This window comes from Grammomys surdaster, unplaced genomic scaffold (genome assembly GCF_004785775.1).
Source record: "Grammomys surdaster isolate TR1022 unplaced genomic scaffold, NIH_TR_1.0 126906, whole genome shotgun sequence".
Taxonomy (NCBI): domain Eukaryota; kingdom Metazoa; phylum Chordata; class Mammalia; order Rodentia; family Muridae; genus Grammomys; species Grammomys surdaster.
Genome location: NW_021621692.1, coordinates 518,285 through 539,581, shown reverse-complemented (window position 1 = coordinate 539,581; position 21,297 = coordinate 518,285). Strand labels below are relative to the sequence as shown.

General features: G+C 48.3%; 1 protein-coding gene across 2 annotated transcripts in view; it reads left to right on the top strand.

Moving 5' to 3' along the window:
- Nucleotides 1–690: 690 nt before the first annotated feature.
- Nucleotides 691–21,297, top strand: part of Cacng5 (calcium voltage-gated channel auxiliary subunit gamma 5) — a 41,309-nt gene continuing 20,702 nt past the window's right edge. The window contains exon 1 of one of the 2 annotated variants that reach the window (XM_028761293.1): nt 691–849. The gene's annotated coding sequence lies outside the window, so the exon portion shown is untranslated. Of the gene's footprint in view, nt 850–4,316; nt 4,379–21,297 lie in introns of those variants that run through there. The other variant, XM_028761292.1, reaches the window with a different exon arrangement.

The following is a 21,297-nucleotide window of genomic DNA, read 5'->3' as shown; positions in this document are numbered from 1 at the left end:
GCGTAAAGTTCACACACGTGTGGATAAAGTTACCAGCCGCCATTTCAGAGACATGAAGATGGGCTGATGTTCCGGCCAAAATGAGTGAGCCCTCGGGTTTTCCCAGTCATTCTGGCTGGATAGCCCTTCACCATACCGTGTCTCCAGCTGCAAATTGTTTGGGGCTTGGAATTAAGTTTGATGGCCCCGTGGAAGCCCTGTATTCCAGTTAACAATTTAGAGAAGGAAGAAATGCTTAACGACAGAGGCAGGCAGCTATGAGCTGCAGATGTGGTTCTGTGGTGTGCCTTCAGGAACACCCTTGGGTCTGAGCCTCCCCGTTGGCAGCCGTGAAATGGGAGTGTTGTGAGGGTCAAATGGCCGGAGACCTGAAAAGCGCTTTGACCAGTGCCTGACCCTCAGAACTCAATAAACAACTGGCTGGTGCTAGAATATTCTCTCCATCACTGACTGCAGCAGCCGCCACGGGAAGATGACTCTGACTCAAGGCAGGTGTTCTTGGTTTAGAAAGCCTCCCTTCTACGACAACCCCAAAGTCTTCACCTACAGCCTTCACAAGGATGCATCGCCACCCCAAGTGTTCTCCTCTCGGTGGAAGACAGCATCCTTCAGTCCTAAAGCCCACCCGCAACTGACTGCATAGGGAAGGCAGGCCCCGCCCAGACCCCGCCCCAGACCCCGCCTTCTTCCAGTCCGGTGCTCGCTCCAGCGGCGGCCACCCGCACGGTAGCTGGCGCAGAGCAGCTCCGGCGGACCGGACGGGGCGGGCGTCCGGCAGGCAGCGCGATACCTTCCACCGCGCGCAGCCCACAAGGGACTTCCAGGCGAGTCTGGAGTCGTGGCCGTGAGGTAAGAGCAAAGATGAGCAGGAGGGATAGACACAAGCCTTGTCGGGGGTCCGGGAAGCGATGATCCCTGGTGGTGGCACCGCTACAGCATCGGGCTGGCCTCCTTACTGAGTAGCCAGGGGTAGGGTGGGGCGTGCGTTCTCTCTCTCTCTCTCTCTCTCTCTCTCTCTCTCTCTCTCTCTCTCCCTCTCTCCCTCTCTCCCTCTCTCCCTCTCTCCCTCTCTCCCTCTGTGTAGGGACTTGGGGATCATCGCCCCCTCTTTGCCAATGTTTCCGAGCAATTTGCCCACTCCAAAGCCAAAGCCACACTTTCCCATCACAGACTTGAGTCAAACTGGAAGAAATGACCTGGATGCGGGAGAGTAAAGCCCTCTGCCACCTGTTGAGCTGGGCTGTGGGTCTCTTAGGGCCAAAGTCCCCTAGGCTGTCAGGGTCTGTGATTGGACCATTTCCCAGTGGTCTTGCCCATCCGCAGCTTACCAGTCCATCTTAGGACATCTGCTCCGCCTATATTGTTTTCCTCCTGTCTGCTCTAGGCGACAGGATGATGCCTGGGGAGGGCTAATAGGAGAAAGGGGCTTCGCCAAAAGCCCCAAAGCTGATAAAGGTCCGTGATGGAATGGCATAAGACACGGGGATCCCCTTTGTGCTTTGTGTGAGATGCCAACCCCCAGGAATACCCTATATTTTCCTTAGCCACTCGAAAGTGCCCCATTTAATGACTTGGTCTCTTTACTGGAACCCTGTCTTGGCAATTGATGAAACTGCAGCATATGAAGAGTCTCAAAGTGAAATCAAATCTTAGGGCTGAACAGGGATTTTAAAAATGTACCAGGTACCTAGGTGAGAACTCCCATGGTTGCTGAGAGAGTCCCATCTCAAGGCTGGTTCTCAAGGTTGCTTAGGAATGGATAGCTTTCTGTTTGGTCTTGCCACACAGAAAGCAAGAATCCCAACCATTCCCAGGTTGGAGGCATCGGGATTTCATGATCTGGGAGAGGGCTTGGAGACATGGTAGCTGCACTGTGCACATCCAGCTGGAAGAGGCTGACCTTAGTTTGTGATAGCTAACATGGACTCTAACCCCAGTAGCTCACCCTCTGACAGTGTAACATTGGCTAACTCACAGAACCTCCCGGAGGCTCCACTTCCTCCTCTTGTAAAGCTGGGCTGTCAGTTATGAGAACAAAGTAAGGTCACACGTGACAGTATCCATTTGCAGAAATGTCCAGGGCTGCCTCAGCTTCTTCAGACACCAGACTTGAGGATGGTGGCCACCTAGTGAGGAAGCCTAATTAGTTCTCCAAGAAGGAGAATGTGCTTTGAGTGTTAGAACTTGAGGAAGCTTTGGCAGAGTTTAGATTCCCAAAGGAGGATGAAGGAGCTGTAACTGTGGAGCCATGCCTCTAGGGGGAGCTATCATCCCCCCTCCCCCCCCAGGCTTCTGATCCATTTTTTGCAGACTCCTGGGTCATTGCCAGCTGGTCCTTCACCACATGCCTGTCTCATTCCATCTTGAGTTTGGTACTAGTCGTACATGTTGGCAGAACTGGGGAACAACTGGATATGATTTTAGAGGCACTGATAAATCTCCTCTTCACCAAATATCCACTTCTCCTGGAGTATTGCCATCTGGGGTCTAATGTTCTACCGTGAGAAGTTTATTCCTTTAGTACCCTGCCTGTAACCTATGTCAGCCACTAAACCTTCCCAACAATGGCTTGTTTAGAGACATTCTGGACCTTTAAGAAAAGAGGGTAAGGACAGAAGAGCAGAAGTGGAAGATGGGGTGCAGGAGAGAAAAGATGGAACTTTGCTAACTGTATGGTCCCCAGAAACAGACCCAGTACCCTGGGTGGAAGGCAGGCTGGGAAGGCAGACAGCAGGTGATGTACAGGGAAGGGCTAAACCTCAGTTGTGATTCTCTGTGGAAACAGGAAGTGGGTGCCTACTAAGGAAACCTGTGTTGGACAACTGACTGGAAACCTAGGCTGCGGCTCTGGCTGTTTACATTGTTAGTTGGGGCAGCAGAACAAGGACATCAGTGCCTTACATTTACACACACACACACTCACACACACACACACCCTGCCCCTTATGTCACCTCTCCGGAGAGAAGCAGGAACAGTCGTTCACTCATACCCGACATGGCTCCCGGGCTGGTGGAGGCTGAAGGAACAGGGGATTCCACTGGAGTCAGCATGAATGGCTTGTGGGGTTCTGTGTGTCTCAGTGTGGGGCATGCTGGAGAACTGGGGAATGTCCCTGCTGAGAGAGCCCATGGGCTAGCCTCACTGGGGGAGGGGTGGATAAGCATCACTTACATCTGTGAATATCACTCCCACTTTTGCCCAGTCCTGGCTTATGCTAATCCAAAGAAGAGTGTTTGCAGCCCACCCCAGTAATCCAAAGGGCAGGGTCACAACCAGAAAGGAGACACAATGGGCCACTAAAGTGTCCTTATGGTCTTGCACTCCCATTACACATCTTTTTGTTTGCTTGCTTTATTCTGTTGTTTCTGGTTTTCTAATAAAGCCCCAGCTCTCATGTACCACAGGCTAGCCTCAAATTATTCATGTAGCTGAGGATGGCTTCAAACTCCTTATCCTGTCTCTGCCTCTCAAGTACTGGAATTATAGGCATATACCACCATGCTTGCCTTATGCAGTGCTGGGGATCAAGCTCAGGACCTTATACAAGGTAGACAAACACATTGCCAACTGAGCTGAGCTACAGCCCCAGTGCAAGGGACAGCCATCCTTATATATAATCTTGATGGTGCTGGCATATCTTTGTTCTTCCATAATGAACACCCAGGGTGCTTTTGCCAACCAATGAGCTAAGCAGCAGGGGTGCTATGGTATGCTTGGCTTTGGGGGATGGGTATCCTAGTGTTTGGTGACAAGTAAGCTGACCTGCCTATTGCAGGATGTCCCCAGTCTCCACCAACTAGATACCAGTAGCCCTCATCTATCTACACACCTGGCTGTCCTCAGACATTTGCCTGATACTCCCTGGGGAGCAAGGCAGCCTGATGTTGAGAATCATTGGGGATCTAGCTAAGAATAAACTGGGAGGGGAAAAAAACAGTCTTGCTCCCTCAGGAGCAGCGTTATGCGAAAGCAGCAAAAAAGCAGTCAGCTGCATGGTGGAAGTGCTGGCAAGAGGGTGGGGTGAGAGGCTGAAGAGTATGGGTGGGGTGGGCGGCCATTTCTAAAGGAGCCTCAGCAGAGGCATGCCTGAGTAGGTGACATTTCAGCAGAGAGGGGACGTGAGGAGAGAGAGCAAAGTGTACAGGAATCTGGAGACCCACCTGCCAAGTAGCGGGTGGGAGGGGGAAGCCTAAGGGGCGGTGTCTGGGGCTGGGTGGAGGGGTGGAGCAGATGGGATAGGGACAGGTTGCTGGAGTCTGATGATTTAACCCTCCCATCCCCCTCCAAGGACTTTGCGATTTTTTTGCACTGAGCACTCACAGCCTGCTGGGTGCTGACTTACGCCATCTTGACTGCCTTTAGCTGACATTGACAGAGGTAGGTGTTATTTCTTTCATTTTTTTTTTCCGATTGTCAAGAGTAAGGTCCAGAAGGGTGGAGGAACATGGAAGATGTAATGGACAGCCCACACCCTCGTCTCCCAACAAAGTGCACTCTGGGGCTGTGCCGTTTTGAATTCTCTGCCCCCAGCTCTAGCCCCCTTTACTAAAACATCTCCCAGAGCCTATGTTTTCTCTGAGGATTGGTGATCCCCACCCCCAATCCCACATGTTGGTACTCTTTGAGGATAGTGTTTATCCTTAGTGGTCATATGCCTCACGCCTGTCACCAGGAACTAGGAGGTAAGTGGTCCCTCCTGCTTCTAGGCAATATCTCTTACGTTTGACTTTGTATGTATTCATTGAACTGGACCCAGGCTATCTGCTAAGGTTGGGACCAGTATCCCAGGAGGTCAAGTGACATGAACCCAAGCAAGTGGAAGCTTTGTGTTTTCAATCCAGTGACTCGCCAGGCCTTCAGGCCTGGCTTGCCAATCTCCCTTTGCTGAGGCTAGCCTGAGGCTGGCCTCGAAATGGAATGTTCCACAGTTGAGCAGAATTGCCGAGACCATCTCCCTCCCTAAGCCTCTCTTGCCCCATGAAGAAGTCAGAGTCTCAATTAGTCCCAGGCAGGCCCTTATTTATTGATCAAGCAGTATATATGGGAAGTAAGGTCCTTCTTAAAAATAGAGGTTTAAAAATAGCTCAGAACTGGGAGAGGAGAAGCAGCTCACAGCGACTACAAAGGAGTGACCTCTCTGGTGACTGCCACTATGAAAACCTTGATGCTTTTTGTTGCCCAAGGATCCCAGGATGAGGAAAGATGTAGAGGGGGTGCTGCTGGTGCCTGGAAGAAAGCCATCTGCCAGCCTGAGTGAGGGGGAGCCAAGCTAACGAGGGACCCTGAACCAGGAACTCACATCCCATGGACATGAGGAATATCCTTGACTTGAGTGGAAAAGCCTGGGTTATAGAGTTGCCTAAACAGATGCAGCGTCCCTTCCAGGGATGAATTCTCTGGGAACATGGATCCCTAGGGGTTCCATTAGGAGGAAGGGACATAGAAAAGAGCATCCTGGGAGATGGCAGTGGGTACAGAGCCTGGTAAGTGTCCTGCCTGTTCAACCTTTGGCGATGCAGCTTGCTGCGGTGTCCCTGGATCATTGAGAATGAAGACCTAGGCAGTTAGTCATGATCCCCTCCCCCGCCATCTCTGCAGTGGACATATGGGCATGTAGCCTGGAGTTTAGCCCCTTTGTGTGCCTTGAAAGAGTCACTTGCCCTCTCGGAGCCCCAGAGAGGCTCAGAAATTCTCTAATGAAATGAAGCGGCAAACATTACTACTGTGGTAACAAGTTTAGAGTGACCGGGGATCCTTTGTACACCCATTACCACACACCTTCCCAGTGTCATGGGCATGGAGCGCTGTACCTCTTCTACATAGTGTCTATGCTCAGCTTGGCTGAAGTTTGGCCATGTTGGTGACCCTGGTCCCAAAGCCATCATCTGCCAAGACATGGGCAAGGCAATGTTGATGACAATGGCATTATTTCCTACTCTGGGGTCCCCATGCTGTGCTCTTGCTGACCTTGTCTAACTGCAGAATGAATTTCTGAGGCTGTTACCATGAGCCCTGGGTGGATGTGTGGATGAGAGAGAGAGAGAGAGAGAGAGAGAGAGAGAGAGAGAGAGAGAGAGACAGAGAGACAGAGAGAGAGACAGACAGACAGACAGACAGACAGACAGACTATCTGTGTACAGGTATACATGTATGTGCAGATGCATGTATACAGTTATACACAGACATGTGAAGACCAGGAAACAATATCTCAGGGGTTGTTCTTCAGGAACGATCTTCCTTTCTTTTTTTAATTTTTATTTTTTAGGTAGGTTTTCTCACTGCCCTAATGCTCACCAAATAGACTAGGCTGATGGCCAGAAAGCCCCAGAAATCTGCCCATCTCTACTTCATCAGTTTGGGGATTATAAAGTGTATACTAGCACACCTGCCTTTTTAAGTGTGGGTTTCAGGGATTGAACTCATATCCCCATATTTCAAGGCAAGAACTTTTCAAACCAAGCTATCTCCTAAGCTTTCATGAGCCAGATTTTATAGAAGAAGAAACAAAGGCATCATTAATTAATCTCAAGTCACCTAACTGCTTTATGAACCAACGAATACAACCAAAACATCTAAACTAGGGGTAGATTCTTATAAAATTGTCTTCTTTTTATCTGAAATGAAACCTCCAGATGGAAGCCATGAGATGCAAGATACTCAGCCAAGTGTCACCTCCTCAAAAAAGCTTTCCAAGATGGTCCTATCTGGGGCCTTGTGTGCATTAGGGGCATCTTTGGTGCATAGTAGCAGCCAGCTTCCTCCAGTACTGTCGCTCCCTCGAGACCAAGAGCACCTAGCAGTGTTTCCAGATTACCTGGCCAAATAGCAGCCACTCCAGTGTCACAGAAACCCATGCATATTGTGGCTCTGCTAATGTCTAAGACACTTGTGTGCCCAAGTCTAATCATGGGCCTTCAGAGTTCAGTGTTCAGAGCCTTTTAGCAGGTTCAATCTCTGAGGTCTGTCTTCAGCTAGCAGAGGTACCAGAGGCAATAGGTCTCTTGATCTGCAGGAGACCTGCTCCTCCTGCCACGTGGGGCTGCAGGACCATGTGACTGTCAGGTCAAAGTTCTTAGCATGAAGGAGCTGGGGCAACTGAGGGGCTGCTTTGGGCCTCACCCCTTGATGAACACTTTACTTAGCTTCTAGTCTCTCACTCCTAGCTTCTGCCCCCTTTCCGTTGCTTGTGTATACACACTTGTAGTATGCACCCCTAAACTGATATAGATCCTGCCCTTTCAAAGAAATTCCTGTGTGTGTGTGTGTGTGTGTGTGTGTGTGTGTGGTGGTGGTGGTGTTTCTTTGCTCATTAGTCACTAAGCCAGGGTTCTGTACCCAGAGCTTGCATATCAGGCTGCTGTAGCAGCCCTCTGTCCCCACATCCTGAGCACTGGGATAACAGATGGCTGCCATGCTTCCTGGCTTTTATGTGGATTCTGGTGATCCAAGCTCAGGTCCTCACACTGGCACAGCAGGTGCTTCACCTGATGACCCACATTGCCAGCCTTTGCCATCTTAAATGTCTAGTCCAGTGGCATTTCATAATCCAATGTGGCAAAGCCAGCCTTGCTCCCTAGGACAGCATCATCCTAACCAGAGATGCGCTCTGGTAACCATCCTCCCTGTAGCCCCCTTTCCCTCCCTGAGATTCTGGCAACTGCCAAGCTGCTTCCAGTCCTTGTGACTTCACCTTCAGGTTATCTTATGTAAACATGTGATGTCGGACTGGGTCAGGTTTCTTTCATTTCACACATTTTCAAGCTGAAACATATATTGAGATTCCGTGTATGTGTGTGTGTGGTGTACAAGCACAGATGTGTGTGTGTGTGTGTGTGTTTGGTGTATAAGCACAGGTGTGTGTGTGTGTGTATGTTTGGTGTATGAGCACGGATGTGTGTGTGTGCACTCAGTATGCACACCCATGTACGGTGTAGAGGCCTGCAGAGGGTACTGGGTGTCCTGCTCTATCGCTGTCTGCCATATTCCTTTGAGACAGAGTCTCTCCATCAACTTGGAGCTAAGCTAGAGGCCAGCAAGCCTCAGCAAGCCTTCTCTCCCTACTTCCCCCTCACAGCATTGAAGTTACAGGCACATGTGGTCACACCCAGCTTTTTTTTTTTTTTTTTTTTTTTTTTTTTGGTTTTTTGAGACAGGGTTGCTCTGTGTAGTTCTGGCTGTCCTGGAACACACTCTGTAGACCAGGCTGGCCTCAAACTCAGAAATCCACCTGCCTCTGCCTCCCAAGTGCTGGGATTAAAGGCGTGCGCCACCACCGCCTGGCTCACACCCAGCTTTTTACCTGGGTGCTAGGGATTTGAACTTGAGTTGGATGTTTGATGACAATGCTTTTATAATAAGCACTCTTATTCATAGAGCAAGTTCATCAATCCAAGAGATTCCCTCCCTATGATGGATGAATAAAACCTCCCTGTGTTGATGGACCACACTGCTTATACATCCATTAGCTATGGACATCTGGGTCTTCCCAGCTGTGGACATCTGTAAGCAGGAAGAAGCTGTCTCCCCAGTTCCTGCTTGAGTTCTCCGCCTGGCTTCCCTTGATGATGGACTCTGGGGAATAGCAGGTATTGCTCCCTCGGTCACAGTGTAGGATGACTGGGAACTTGATAGGGAAACGACCTGTCTAATCAGGACAGGTTCACAGCTACAGGCCCCTCCCCACTGCCCTCCTCATCAGGGTCAACTGTCTGATCCCAGATACCTGCAGGGTGGCAGCCAGACCCACGGTTCTTCTTGCCACTCCTGGTAGGTCCAGTTACTGTGAGATCCAGGCCAAGGTCAAGGACCTGAGTTCTAAGAAGCCCCCTTCTAAACTACGACAGTTACGGGAGGCAATGACTAGACCTGCTTTTCAACTTCAGTGGATAAGAGTGTTTGGAACAGGAAGATCCCTATGACAGATGTGACTGTCAACTGATGCTCAACCTGGTCCCCACACAGGTGCATGCTGGTAGAAGGCCTGTAGTCATAATCAGAGCGTGCCTAACAGGGTTGTCTCTGTGCTCTTTTGATCCACCTGCACACAACTCCACAAAAGGAATTCTAATTTCTTTTATCACCCTGTATATATACAGAAAATAAGAGAGAGTGTCTGACTCAAGGTCACTCTGCTGGTAAGGGCTGGAGCCAGGATCAGAACTGACAGAGCGCTTGAATGGGCAACTAGTGGCTTTTGTAACTTCTTGGAGGACGGACTTAGGAATAAACTTAAACTGGGCAGATCCTTCAACCTCCCTGCTTTCTCTGTGTTGAGGATACTGAATCACCCTGAAGACATGAAGGACAGACCTCAGGAGGTGTCAGTTCTTGGAGGGTCAGGGCTAGTCCTCACATCCCTTACCCATGTGTCCCTATCTCCAAGTTCAGTCCCAGGTATAAGGCGATGACGGACCTTTGCGAGCCCTCTGCACCCTTCTTTGCCCTCCCTGACGTTTTCCTACAGAATCATGAGTGTCTCTTTCCATCCTTCTTCTTTCTAGAAAATTCCGGGATCCGTCGCCCTGTGCTGGGCACTATGCCAAGTCCTGTTTATGATACCCTGTTGCCTGGTACTTCCACTAAGACCCACCATCCCACCTCAGCCGAGAGTTCCTACTGGGGAACTAGGGTTCCTCAGAGCCAGCTCCAGCCAGAGCAGCCAGCTGGTAAACCAGTTGGGAACTGGGGGGGGGGGGGCAAGGCCAGAAAAGCTGAAAGTGCCAAATGTAGGCTGGGCCCTGAGTATGAGTCACCTCACGTAACCCCTCACCATGTCCCTGTAGCAGACTCTGTGGTTATTGTCATAGGGACAAGGCTGTGACCATTCATACTAGAGTGTTAGTGACTTGGTAGTAATACTGTCTGCACTGCTTAGATTTCAGCTTAACTCTGAAGGCATCCGAACCTTGGACAGGGTGCTGTGTTCCACCCGGAGACCTTCCTCCCCCACCCTCAGATCCCTGCAGTTGGACATGGTGTCCAGTGTGGGCTCAGGGTGGAACAGGGTATAGCATCAGACAGGGACACTTGTGCACATTGATTGAGAACTCACTGTCAGCCCCAGTGCCAGCAGGTGGTGGCTAGCTATTAAAGGGGCACGGCTCGGTTCACCCAGCTTCAAGATAATTAATATCAAAACTAGCATTATTTTATGTGCTGCCTCTATTGAGGGCCTGGAGTGAGGAGATGCAGAATAGACCCGTCATTCTCCGATATTGATTTCCTCCGCTCCCTCTCTCTCTTCCCTCCGGATAGAAACGTCTGCCTCCCTCCTGATAAACGCGTCGTTATGGGCAGGATGAAACCACTCGTCATCCGAGGTACCCGGGGAGCTGTGCTATGCACAGGCAGACGGAAGCAGAGGCCCTGAGCCAGCCAGATGGAGCTGGCCCAGGGAAAGGGGGGTGACGAATGCCAGAAGGCAACAGTTGCCTGGTCTCACTTCCTCCCCACCCGAGAGAGGGCAGATCCAGCATGGGGGTGATGGCTAGGAGTCTCTCTGCTTGGGGTACCAGTAGCTCTACCTGAGAATGACACCCACTGGCTAGTGGCTTCCTAGAGCTGTGTTCAAGGGTCTGCCTGGGGAAAACCCTGTCTCTTTGGAGGACTATATCCAAGTTCAAATCCTGCCCTAGCTTCCCAGAGTAAGGCAACCTCCCTTGGCTTCTATTTTTACTTCATAAGACGAACCATGTCATCTATAATGTCATCTCAGTAGGCTTGGTCAAGGAGCCAGTAAGGTAACATGTGAATGTATTTGATAAAGGTCAGAACAGTCAATCAACAAACATTGCTATGTAGTTTCCCACACTTGACTGGCAGCTCTTCCAGGCTCCTGTGAGTATAAACTCTGGAGTGTCAGCTGGTCAGAAGACACAGTGTAGATTACAGTGGAGGTGAAAATGAAGTTTTAAACATGAGGCTGAGGATACAGCTTATTTGCTTAGTTGGTAGAGCACTCACCTGACATGCAAAAGGCCCTGGGTTCAATCCCCAGCACTGGCAGAAAGCTGAGTGTGATGGTACAATACCCCTAATGTCAGTGACTTGAGAGGTGGAGGCAGGAGGATCCAACCCAAGGTCATAGCAATATATCCAGTTTGTGGCAGCCTGGGCTACATGAGACTGTCTCTCAGATATATGCATACATTAACTAATTAAAATTAACTAATTATGTGGATATGTGGCTAATGGTAGAACGCTTGCTTAGCCTTCACAAGATCCAGAGCTCAATCCCCCAGCAACGAGAAAACAATACAGCAACAACAATTTTTAAAACCCATTCCTGGAGGAGGCCAGTCCAGCAGAGAGTTCTTAGCCAGTCTATCCCAGAGCTGAGTTAATTAGTCAGAAACAAGCCAGGAGAGGTGAGAAAACAAGGTGTCAGCACACAGGGGCCCCACAAGGAGAGCTGGCTGCAAGCAGACCCTGCCCAGTGGGAGTCTTCTGGCTTCCTCTCCTGCAGCTAGCCCCTCCTCTGTTTCCTTGGCCAAGGAGGAGGAGGAAGAGGAGGAGGAGGAGGAGGGGCTGGCTGTTGTCCCGGTCTTGCTGAAGTTGAAGTGGGGGTAGAGTGCTGACAATCCTGTTCATGGCCTGCAGAGTCTCCATGTGATCTGGGCATCTGCAGTCTGAGGTCAGTTGTCCATAAACTCCAGAGAAGAGCAATCCCCATCCAGAGTATGTATGCCACTGTTAACTGGGCAACCAAAAGTAGAACACAGTAAAGCCTGGGGCAGGCCGGCTGGAGCCCCAGGAGGAAGGAGGGAGAAAAGCTGTCCCAGGAAGAGGGGAGGACACTCACTGCTGGCCTTGATGCTAGGTCACAGAGCTGTATTCATCCAGCTGTCCCTCTCTATAGGGTGAGGGGACACTTCCAGGATCCTCAGAGAAACTCAAGTCCCAAAATGCCCAAGCTCATAAATGGTGGCATATTCACAGGTACACATGCCATCCTCCTGTGTATCTAAAATCCTTTCGACAGCATTGATAGCAGCATTACAGAGCAAACACCATCAACAGCTGCACTCTTTCCTGAGCAGTATCTCAAAGAGTCTGGACATATTCACTGCAGACACGGTTGAGAAAACATTTTCAGATCATGGTTGTTCAAATCCGTGGCCATGAGGGCTGGTCATAAAGTTCCTTATTTGTTTCTATCCTTGTTAATTCTTAAATTAATTTAAAAATGAATAAAAATTAAACATTTGTTAATTTCTCTTTTCTTTTTGAGATAGAGCCTATGTAACCCTAGCCTGGAAATTATTATGTAGGCTAGGCTGGTGTTAAACTCACAGAGCCCTGCCTACCTCTGCCTCTGTAGTGCTGGGATAAAAGGTACGCACCGCCACACCTGGTGACATTTATGAATTTAAAAATTACAATACACATACAGACATGTACACACATATATGTAGTCACATGAATAAGTATATACTTATGCACATGTATACATGAATGTGCACACATAGGTACGTACACACACACAAATAGATGTGTATACACCGCCTACTGGAGAAATTCTTTCTGCTCTTTGTAGCACATTGGAAAATGAAGAAGATTTTCTAGATAAAAGATAAAAGAGACTTCCTTCGTCTCTCTATCTCACGATGCAGAGAAGCCTGGCACACCACAGGAAAGAGAAAGGAACGTAGAGCAAGGGCCTTAGTTTGAGTGTTGAGCTCAGTTAAACACACTGGTCCAGCTCCCTACCTGAGAGGTTCTCAAAGTGTGTGGATGGCTTACTAAGAGAAAATTGCCTGCAAACCCAAACTCAGAGCCTTGAATCTGACATTTAAACTAACCCAAAAAAAATGTCTAAGAGTGAGTGTGGGTGTGTGTATATGTGTGTACTGGATCCAGATGTGAACCACAGAAGCACACACTGACATAGTGACTCATGCTCACACACACTCTTCCTGCATACATACAAGAGTAATGGATTTAAAATTCAAAGTTTACGTAAAGTAATCTGTGGCAATACTAAAAAATAAACAAGAAAGATTTACAAAAAAACAATATTAGGAATAAGATTAGGGGTGAACCTAAAATACCAGTAGAAAAATTTTGACATATAAGAGAATATCATGACCTTTGATTAAAATGGGTGATTTTCCTAAAGGTGATGTGAGGAGAAGCAGAGACTTAATAGGCTGTAGTCATTAAAAGAACTGAGAGGAATTCAAACGGAGCCACATTCAAATATAGACCAGTGAAGTGTGAGTGTGCCTGCATATGTGCATGTGTGGGCATATGTGCGTGTGTGTGTGTGTGTATGTGTGTGTGTGCATACACATGTGTATGCATGTGGGTGTGTATGTGAGTGCATGTGTGTGCATGCATGTTTGTGTGAGTGTGTGTGTATGTGTATGTATGTGTACACACTCATGTGTGTATGCACACTTGTGCATTTGTATGGAGGCCAGAGGTTAACCTTGTGGTGGTGTTCCCTGGGTGTGATCTAGTTTGTTTTTTGAGACCGGGTCTCTCACTGGCCTGGAATTCACTGGCTGGCTGGTCAGTGATCCCCAGGGATCCCCCTGTCTCTATGTCCCCAACACTAGAATTATGGGCTCGCACCACAATGCCTGGCTGTTTTGCGTGTGTTCTGGGAATTGCCCCGTGCTCCTCATGCTTTACCTACTGAGCTACCCTCCCCTCCATGAGGCTTTACTGGCAAGTTTTTCCAAACGTGTAAGGCATAAACCTCCTTAGGAAGCTAATGTATAGTGGAAAAAGGTACAGTCCACACATAGTGAAAATTCTCAATTACTCGAGTACAGTCAATGAATAGACACGTTCTCTTGTGCCCCTTTACAATCAGCTCTCTGTCCACGAGTGACTTTTCTGCCCTGGTCCACTCATCTCTCTCCTAAAGCTTCGCCTCGTCTGCAGTGTCACGCAAAGGGGAATCAGACAGGATGTGCTCCTTTGTGTCTCAATTATAATTTAACATAATGCCTTGTTTTTTACACAGGGGCTCACTGTGTGACCCTGGCTGGCTTGGACTTGCTATTACACCTTTGACGCACAGAAATCTCTCTTCCCCTGCCTTTGCCTCGTTTCAAATGCTAGGACTAAAGTTTAAGCCCTCGTACCCACTTTTTAAATTCTTTTAGTTGTTTATCCATTTACCAATAAGAGATATTCATACTGGCAACAATTAGGATTCTCTTGAATTAATCTTAACTGCAGATGAGTTTTGTGAGACTCTAAATTTCACTCCATCCTGAAGTGATGGAACTGGTTAGCTGTATGGTAAAGAAGCCACCAGACCGCTTCCTGAAATAGTCAGACCACTTGGAAATCTCTCTTACAATGTGCAGCAGCCCCTAGCTGTTCCTCGTCTTCACCAACACTTTATATTACCAGTCTTTTGTGAACTTTAGCTGCATCTGTGTGCCAGGGTATCTCTGTGGTTCTTCTATGACTTTTATGGTGTCACTGACAGTTATAGCTCAGCCTTACTTATCAATATTAATGCAAATGTCACTAAAGCTAATTACGTCGTATGTGTGCTCATACATGTGTGTATGTCTGAAATAAGAACAGAAAGCTAGACCCCCCCCCCAGAGTGTAAGGATGCTTAATGCTAGAAAATAAACGTGTTCTCTCAAGAAATGCAGAAATTGATTTTTTAAAAATCAACATGTTATAAATAAAAAATTTAATTTAACTAGCAAAAATCAAGAAAGCCTTTCCCCTCCATGGGCCATATTTTAAATAAATACTATAGTCAGTGATAAAACACAAGACAATTTTTCCAATCAGATAAGTACCATTGCTTGTATCTGTGAGAGATTCTACAATTCAGCAAGATAAGAGAAAGAAATGTAAAATAAAAGAATTGGAATCCAGGGCTGGAGAGATGGCTCAATGGTTAAGAGCACTGGCTGCTCTTCTAGAGGTCCTGAGTTCAATTCCCAGCAACCACATGGTGGCTCACAACCATCTGTAATGGGATCCAATGCCCTCTCCTGGTGCGTCTGAAGACAGAGATAGTGTACTCATATACATAAAGTAAATAAGTAATTCCCTTAAAAAAAGAATTGGAATAAAAAATACAAAGTATTTATGGTCCATGGATGTTGTAATCCACACACAAAATCTAAGAGGGCCAGGTTTAGTAAAGTTGTCCAATACAAGATCAACACTCAAAAATCAATAATAGTACAGCACATTGGAATCTAAAAAGCTCCCACAAGGTACCACAAAGAGTTGGTAAAAGCCATGTGGGGGAAAGCCATGAAGTTGCCCAAAATAATTTCCTCACAAATATATCAAATATCATATCTGGACTACTTTGAGAGCTCCCATAAATTAATGAGAAAAGGTAGCAAACTTGGTAAGAATAGAGCAAGGATGGAACTGGAGAGATGGCTCAGTATCTGCTCAGTCATAAGGATGGAAGTTCAAATCCCAGCACCAACACAAGACAGCTCACAAGTTCCAGTAACTCCAGCTCCAGAGGATCTGGCACCCTCTTCTGGTCTCTGTGAGTGCCTGCACATACATATATGCACACACACACACACACACACACACACACACTTTTATTTAATGAGGAAAAGAAGCTGCACCCATGAAATATCAACAATAGGGCTGACTAAACAAGACCTTAACAGAGACAACACCAGCTAGCATATGCTCACATGAATGGGAGAAGTCTCACAAGGGATCGTCCCTGGACGAAGAGCTACAGGAGAATAATGGATGCCAAGGCAGGGAGAATCTTTCCCTGAGGAGAGTCTCCTGATAGGTTACGCAATCCCAAGTGGCCAGCTCTACACACATACTCATGAGAGCAACACTAAATGCACCCAACAGCTTGCAGAAGTCATGAACATGAGAGGGAGAAAGGGAGACATGGGAGGAGTTACAGGGTTGAGGGGGCGGGGGAAGATGTAAATACAGTACTTATATAGGACATTCTAAAAATTTAATAAAATCAGGAAAATAAATAAACGAAGTCATTTTGCAACAGAAGGAACAGTAATATGACTATAAGTGAGAGTAGGCCTTGTGTAATTGGTAACCATGGAGACACAGATGAGGAGAAGCCAGGTACCATGTTATTCTCACCATCCCTGAGAAGAATAAAGTCTGACAATCCTGGATGCTGGAGTGGATGGGCTGGGCTATGAACTCATAAACTGCAGGTGCTGCATCTATTTCGGAAGACAATTGGATACCTCCAGAGTCATTGTAACTCCCTCCTTCACACAAAAAGGAGTCTAAGAAGACTTAAATATCTTGCCAGAGTTCCTATAAGCTACTATGTTTCAGATTCTCCTTTCTACTGCCTAGACAATAACTCTCTAAGTAGTGCTGCGGTAGAAATGGCCTCCAGATCTACCCATAGTAAATGTGAGTCCAGTCTATCCAATGTGTGCCTCCCTGGCAACTCAAGATGCCGTGGCACCACCACGATAAGCCAGCAGGGGGCACATCAACTGTCTGCCCTCTTCCCTGGTAAGGAAGGCATTGTCTCCTGGCAATAGAAGGCTACCTCATTTCATTGGATGCAAATAAAGTGAACATATATTAAATAAAACCATGGAAAGGATAATGAAGCCTAAAATTTAATTTATAGTAGTAATAACCACCATTCATATTTCTATACCCGTCATTCCTCACTAAAAGATAGTTTTAAGACTTAACAAACTAATCATCGATACTTAGTATTACCTATTTTTGGTGGTGAGTTTTGTTTTTGTTTTCAGTTGTTTGTTTGTTTGTTTGTTTGAGACAGGGTCTCACTATATAGCCCTGGCTAGCCTGGAAATCACTCTGTAGACCAGGTTGGCCTCAAATTCACAGATGCATCTGCCTCCCCAATGCTGGGATTAAAGGTGAGCCCAGCTGTTTGTTGTTTGACATCATCTCACAAACATTAGCCATGGCTACCCAGTAGCCTGCTGAATGGCCATGCCGTATGTCATTAGCCATGGCTACCCAGTAGCCTGCTGAATGGCCATGCCGTATGTCATGTAACTTTCCTTAGAGAATGCGCATCGCTGGCTTGTGCTCTTGGCTGTAATAAGGGAGAGTGAGTCAACATCTCTGTGCACTTTGTCCTTTTGTTCATATTTATTCCCGTGGCAGCAACTCCCAGGGGTAGCGCTGTTGGAACCAAGAGAAATGACGATGCTTAGTGCTTGACCAAACTACTCTCCAAACGAGGTCTACTGTTTTATGCTGTCTCTGCCAAAGTTAGGATTTGGATTTGGAAGGGACTTTTTCACAGTTAACCCTTTCATTTATTTTTTTTAACTTCTCTCTCTCTCTCTCTCTCTCTCTCTCTCTCTCTCTCTCTCTCTGTGTGTGTGTGTGTGTACTGTTTACATATTTACATGTTTGTGGGCAAGTGTGAGTGTGTGTGTGTGTGTGTGAGGGGGGAGGGAAAGAGGAAGGGAGGCGCAGAGAGAGAGAGAGAGAGAGAGAGAGAGGGAGGGAGGGAGGGAGGGAGAGAACACATGTGGAGAGCTGAGGTGGATGTCATGAATCCTTACTTGTCCTCACCAACTGTCTTCAGAAGCCCCTCTACCTTATTCATTGGAGCAGTGTCTCTCAATCAAACCCAGAGATCATTCAGATGACTATTCTCCATAGATAGCTTGCTGTGGGATCTTTAATCTCTGCCTTCTGAGGCTGCCATGCATGGGCTCAAGGGATCCAAGAGCTGGTCCCCTCTCTAACACTGCAAGTGTGTAACCACTGAGCCACCTTCTTAGAGCCTAACCCTTTGTTTTGAGGTCACTGTGAATCACATACAATTACAGTAAACATGTAGTGACTTCATGTGCCTTGTTCCCATGCCCACCCCCATCCTCAGTGGGAACATCTTGCAGAATTAGAGCACATCTCTATCAAGATCTGGCATCTATACAGTCAAGATACAGACTCACCTCACCCCAAGAATGTGGCTCTTTTCTGACCACAACCTGCCTCTCCCCATCCCTCTCGCCCTCACCCCAACCCAGCAACCACTGCTCTGCCCTCTAGTTCCCTAATTTATTTTTGTCATTTCTATGCTATTAAAGAAATGGATTCATAAGCTAAATTTCTGTTAAAACTAGAAGAAATAAGTTTACTGCTAGAGACAGAGAACACATCCTTGATTGGCTTGTCTCTAAGCCAGCAGAAATGGAATGTACCATAATTTACAATTTTTCCTATGACCATACTGTATTGGTTATTTTGATCAAGGGAGGAAGAGAGAGAGGGAGAGAGGGGAGGAGAGAGGAAAGGAGGGAGGGGGAGAGAGTGAGAGGAAGACAGGAAGGAAGGGAAGAGGGAATGAGGGAGAGAGGGAGGAAGAAGGGAGGGAAAATGGAAGGGGAGGGATGGAGGAAGAGAGAAGGAGGGAGAGAAGGAGGGAGGAGGGAAAGAGAGAAGAAGAGAGGGAAGAGGGAGGGATGGAGGAAGAGAAGAGGGAGAGAGGAGGGAAAGAGAGAGAAAGAGAAGAGGAAGAAGGGAGAGAGGGAGGGAGGAGGGAAGGAGGGGAAAAGAGAGGGAGGAAGGAATGAGGAGGGAAGGAGGAAGGAAGGAAGGAGAGAGGGAGGAAGAAGAAGAGAGGAAGGGAGACTTATTTGTCCTTACATTTGCAAGTGCAGTTTGTCCTGTGAGGAGCACACACAGCGTGCGTGAGGCAGCTGCTCTCACAGTGCGGCCGTCAGAAGCAGAGAGCCGATGCCAGTGATCCGACCATCAGTCTCTCTTTATTATTCAGTCCTGGATCCCATCCACATTTCGGGTGGCTCCTCCCACCTCAGTTAGCCCATGATAGACACCCCATCATACGCTCACTCAAAGGTTTTATCTCCCGAGTGACTCTGAATCCTGCCGAGTTGACAATATTAACCGGCACACACACTAAAAAATAAATGTAAAGGGTACAGGTAAAAACAATGTTAATAATATACGGGTGCATGGTGTGTGTGTCTGTGCGTGTGTGTGAACATGCATGTGCCCCAGCATGCACATGGGAATCAGAGACAACCAAGGGTAGTGGTCCTTGCCTGTTACCTTGTTGGAGACACCGTCTCCAGTTTGCTGCCATGGAAGCCAGGCTGGCTGAGAGGCAGGCTGACTCCACTTCCATCTCGCAGTAGGATGCTGGGCTTAGAGATGCAAGCGCCTACGGCCAGCTTTCTCTGGGTTCTGTGGATCCCAGTTCAGCTCCTCATTCTTGTATGGCAAGCTCGCTACCCACTGAGCTATCTTCTTGGGACTATTGCTGGAAAGGTTCTGTCTTGTCCCATCCCACCAGGCTCTGAGAGAGGGCCAGGACACAATGACCCCTCTACTCTAGGTTCCTCAGCTGACCCATTGGGAAGCACACCTTTCCTTCTGTCGATTTCTGTGCTGCTCCACTCTGCCCCACCCTGCCTCATCCCACTCTGGCATCTGACTTGTTCCATGCTAAATCAGGTGTTGGGTGGCTGTTCCATGCTAAATCAGGTGTTGGGTGGCTGTACCCACCCTTCTTGTTCCAGTTCCTCAAGGGTCAACATCCATATCCTCTCCCGATGCAGGAGTGAAGGTTGCCATGTGCCGAGAGCATCTCATACCGACTCTGTGCAGAGAGTCGGTCCTGAATCATCCATGAGATGGAGAGGCTGAGCAAGATGCCCGAGGGGCCCTGCTAGGACAGAAGTAGGAGCCAGACGGCCGTCCTGGGGCTGAGGCACGAGGCAGAGCTTCACGCTTGCCTGCCTTCCTACAGACCCTTCCAGACCAATTCTCTCAGATGCCCAGAGGCTCTGGGGCCTGTGAGATGGTGTTGTCAGCTGAGGAAGGGGAAGGGGGCAGCCCCCTGCCTTCCCCCACCTTGTTGTCATCAGGAGTTACCCAGGGGCCCAGTGAGTTGTGAATGCTTCCCCTATCTGGGTTCTGCCTTTGCTCCTCAGGGCTTTAATTCTGTCACCCAGTCAGGAGAGATAAAGATTTCTTTTAAACGACTCTAAGCAACTGGATACATCAAGAGGTATAAGGCACCTGCTAAGGACACGGACTGGAGACGTGGGTCCCAGGCAAGGCATCCCAGGGGGCCATGGGGCCATCTTCCAGAACTATGGGAGTCAATGGATTTGTTTTGCCCCATTGTGGCCTTGGGCTTCCTCCATCACGGGAACACGATCCACACCAGGCCACTGGAGGCCCCAGGTTTACTCGGTCATGTTTTTATCGTAAGTTACAGCTATGGGAAAAGGAAAGGAAACTCAAGTCAAGAACTCACTCTTTAGAGAGACCCAGCATCTTCTGGAAGCTTTTTCTATTCCTGTTCATCTCTCAAGGTTCTCAGCCTGAGGGGCTAGAACATCAGTTTCTTATTCTTCCCAGCCCTCAGGGGACTGGAAACTGAGTCTGAGATTTGTTCCTGGACCCCTAGAAACCTGTGCAGCTTTTCTGTTTGACACTTGAACCCTGTGAAGGAAAGCTGGAGCATGTGGGAGAAGGTGAGGATGCAGAGCAGTGGAGAGAAGGGGGGCTCGGGCATGTGTCCTACATACTATAGCACACTGATTTATAGGGAAAAAGGCTGGAGGCAGGAAAGCCATTCTGGAGGAGGTATTTATAGCTGTGTGGCCGTGCTTCATAGCAGACAAGGCCACACTTGATTGTCTGCAAGTCTTTCTGCAGCACACACAGCCTTGCTTTCAGGAGGACACCAGGCTGAGCAGGGAGCATCTCTAAAGCCAGGCCAGGCTGGTTTCTCTTCTCAGGACTCCCTGCTATCTTCCTGGAAAGAGAAATGGGCACAGATTGCCAGAGAGAGAGAGGGAGAGGGAGAAGGAGAGGGAGAGGGAGAAGGGGAGGGGGAGGGGGAGGGGGAAGGGGGAGGGGGGAGGGGGAGGGAGAGGGAGAGACAGAGACAGAGAGACAGAGAGAGACACACAGAGAGAGACAGAGAGACACAGACACAGAGAGACACAGAGACACAGAGAGACAGAGACAGACAGAGAGAGATTGATTGATTGATCTTGAGACATAAATATTGACTCTAATCATCAAGGGAGGCCGGGGAGTAATCAAGAATAGCTTCCTACCCATCGGGGACATTCATCAGCCTCCTCCTTCTCCCCACCTCCTTTTCCTCCTCCTCCTCTTCCTCTGTCCCCTTCCCTTCCTTTATTCCTTCTCTTCCTGTTCTTCCCCATCATCCTCTTGCCCCTGTCTCCTCTCTCTTCCTCCTCTATCTCCTCTTCCTTCTTCTGCCCTTCCTCCCCCCACCCATGGACACCCGCCCCACCTCCTCTTCCTCTCTCCTTCCTCTTCATCCTCTTCTGACCTCTCTC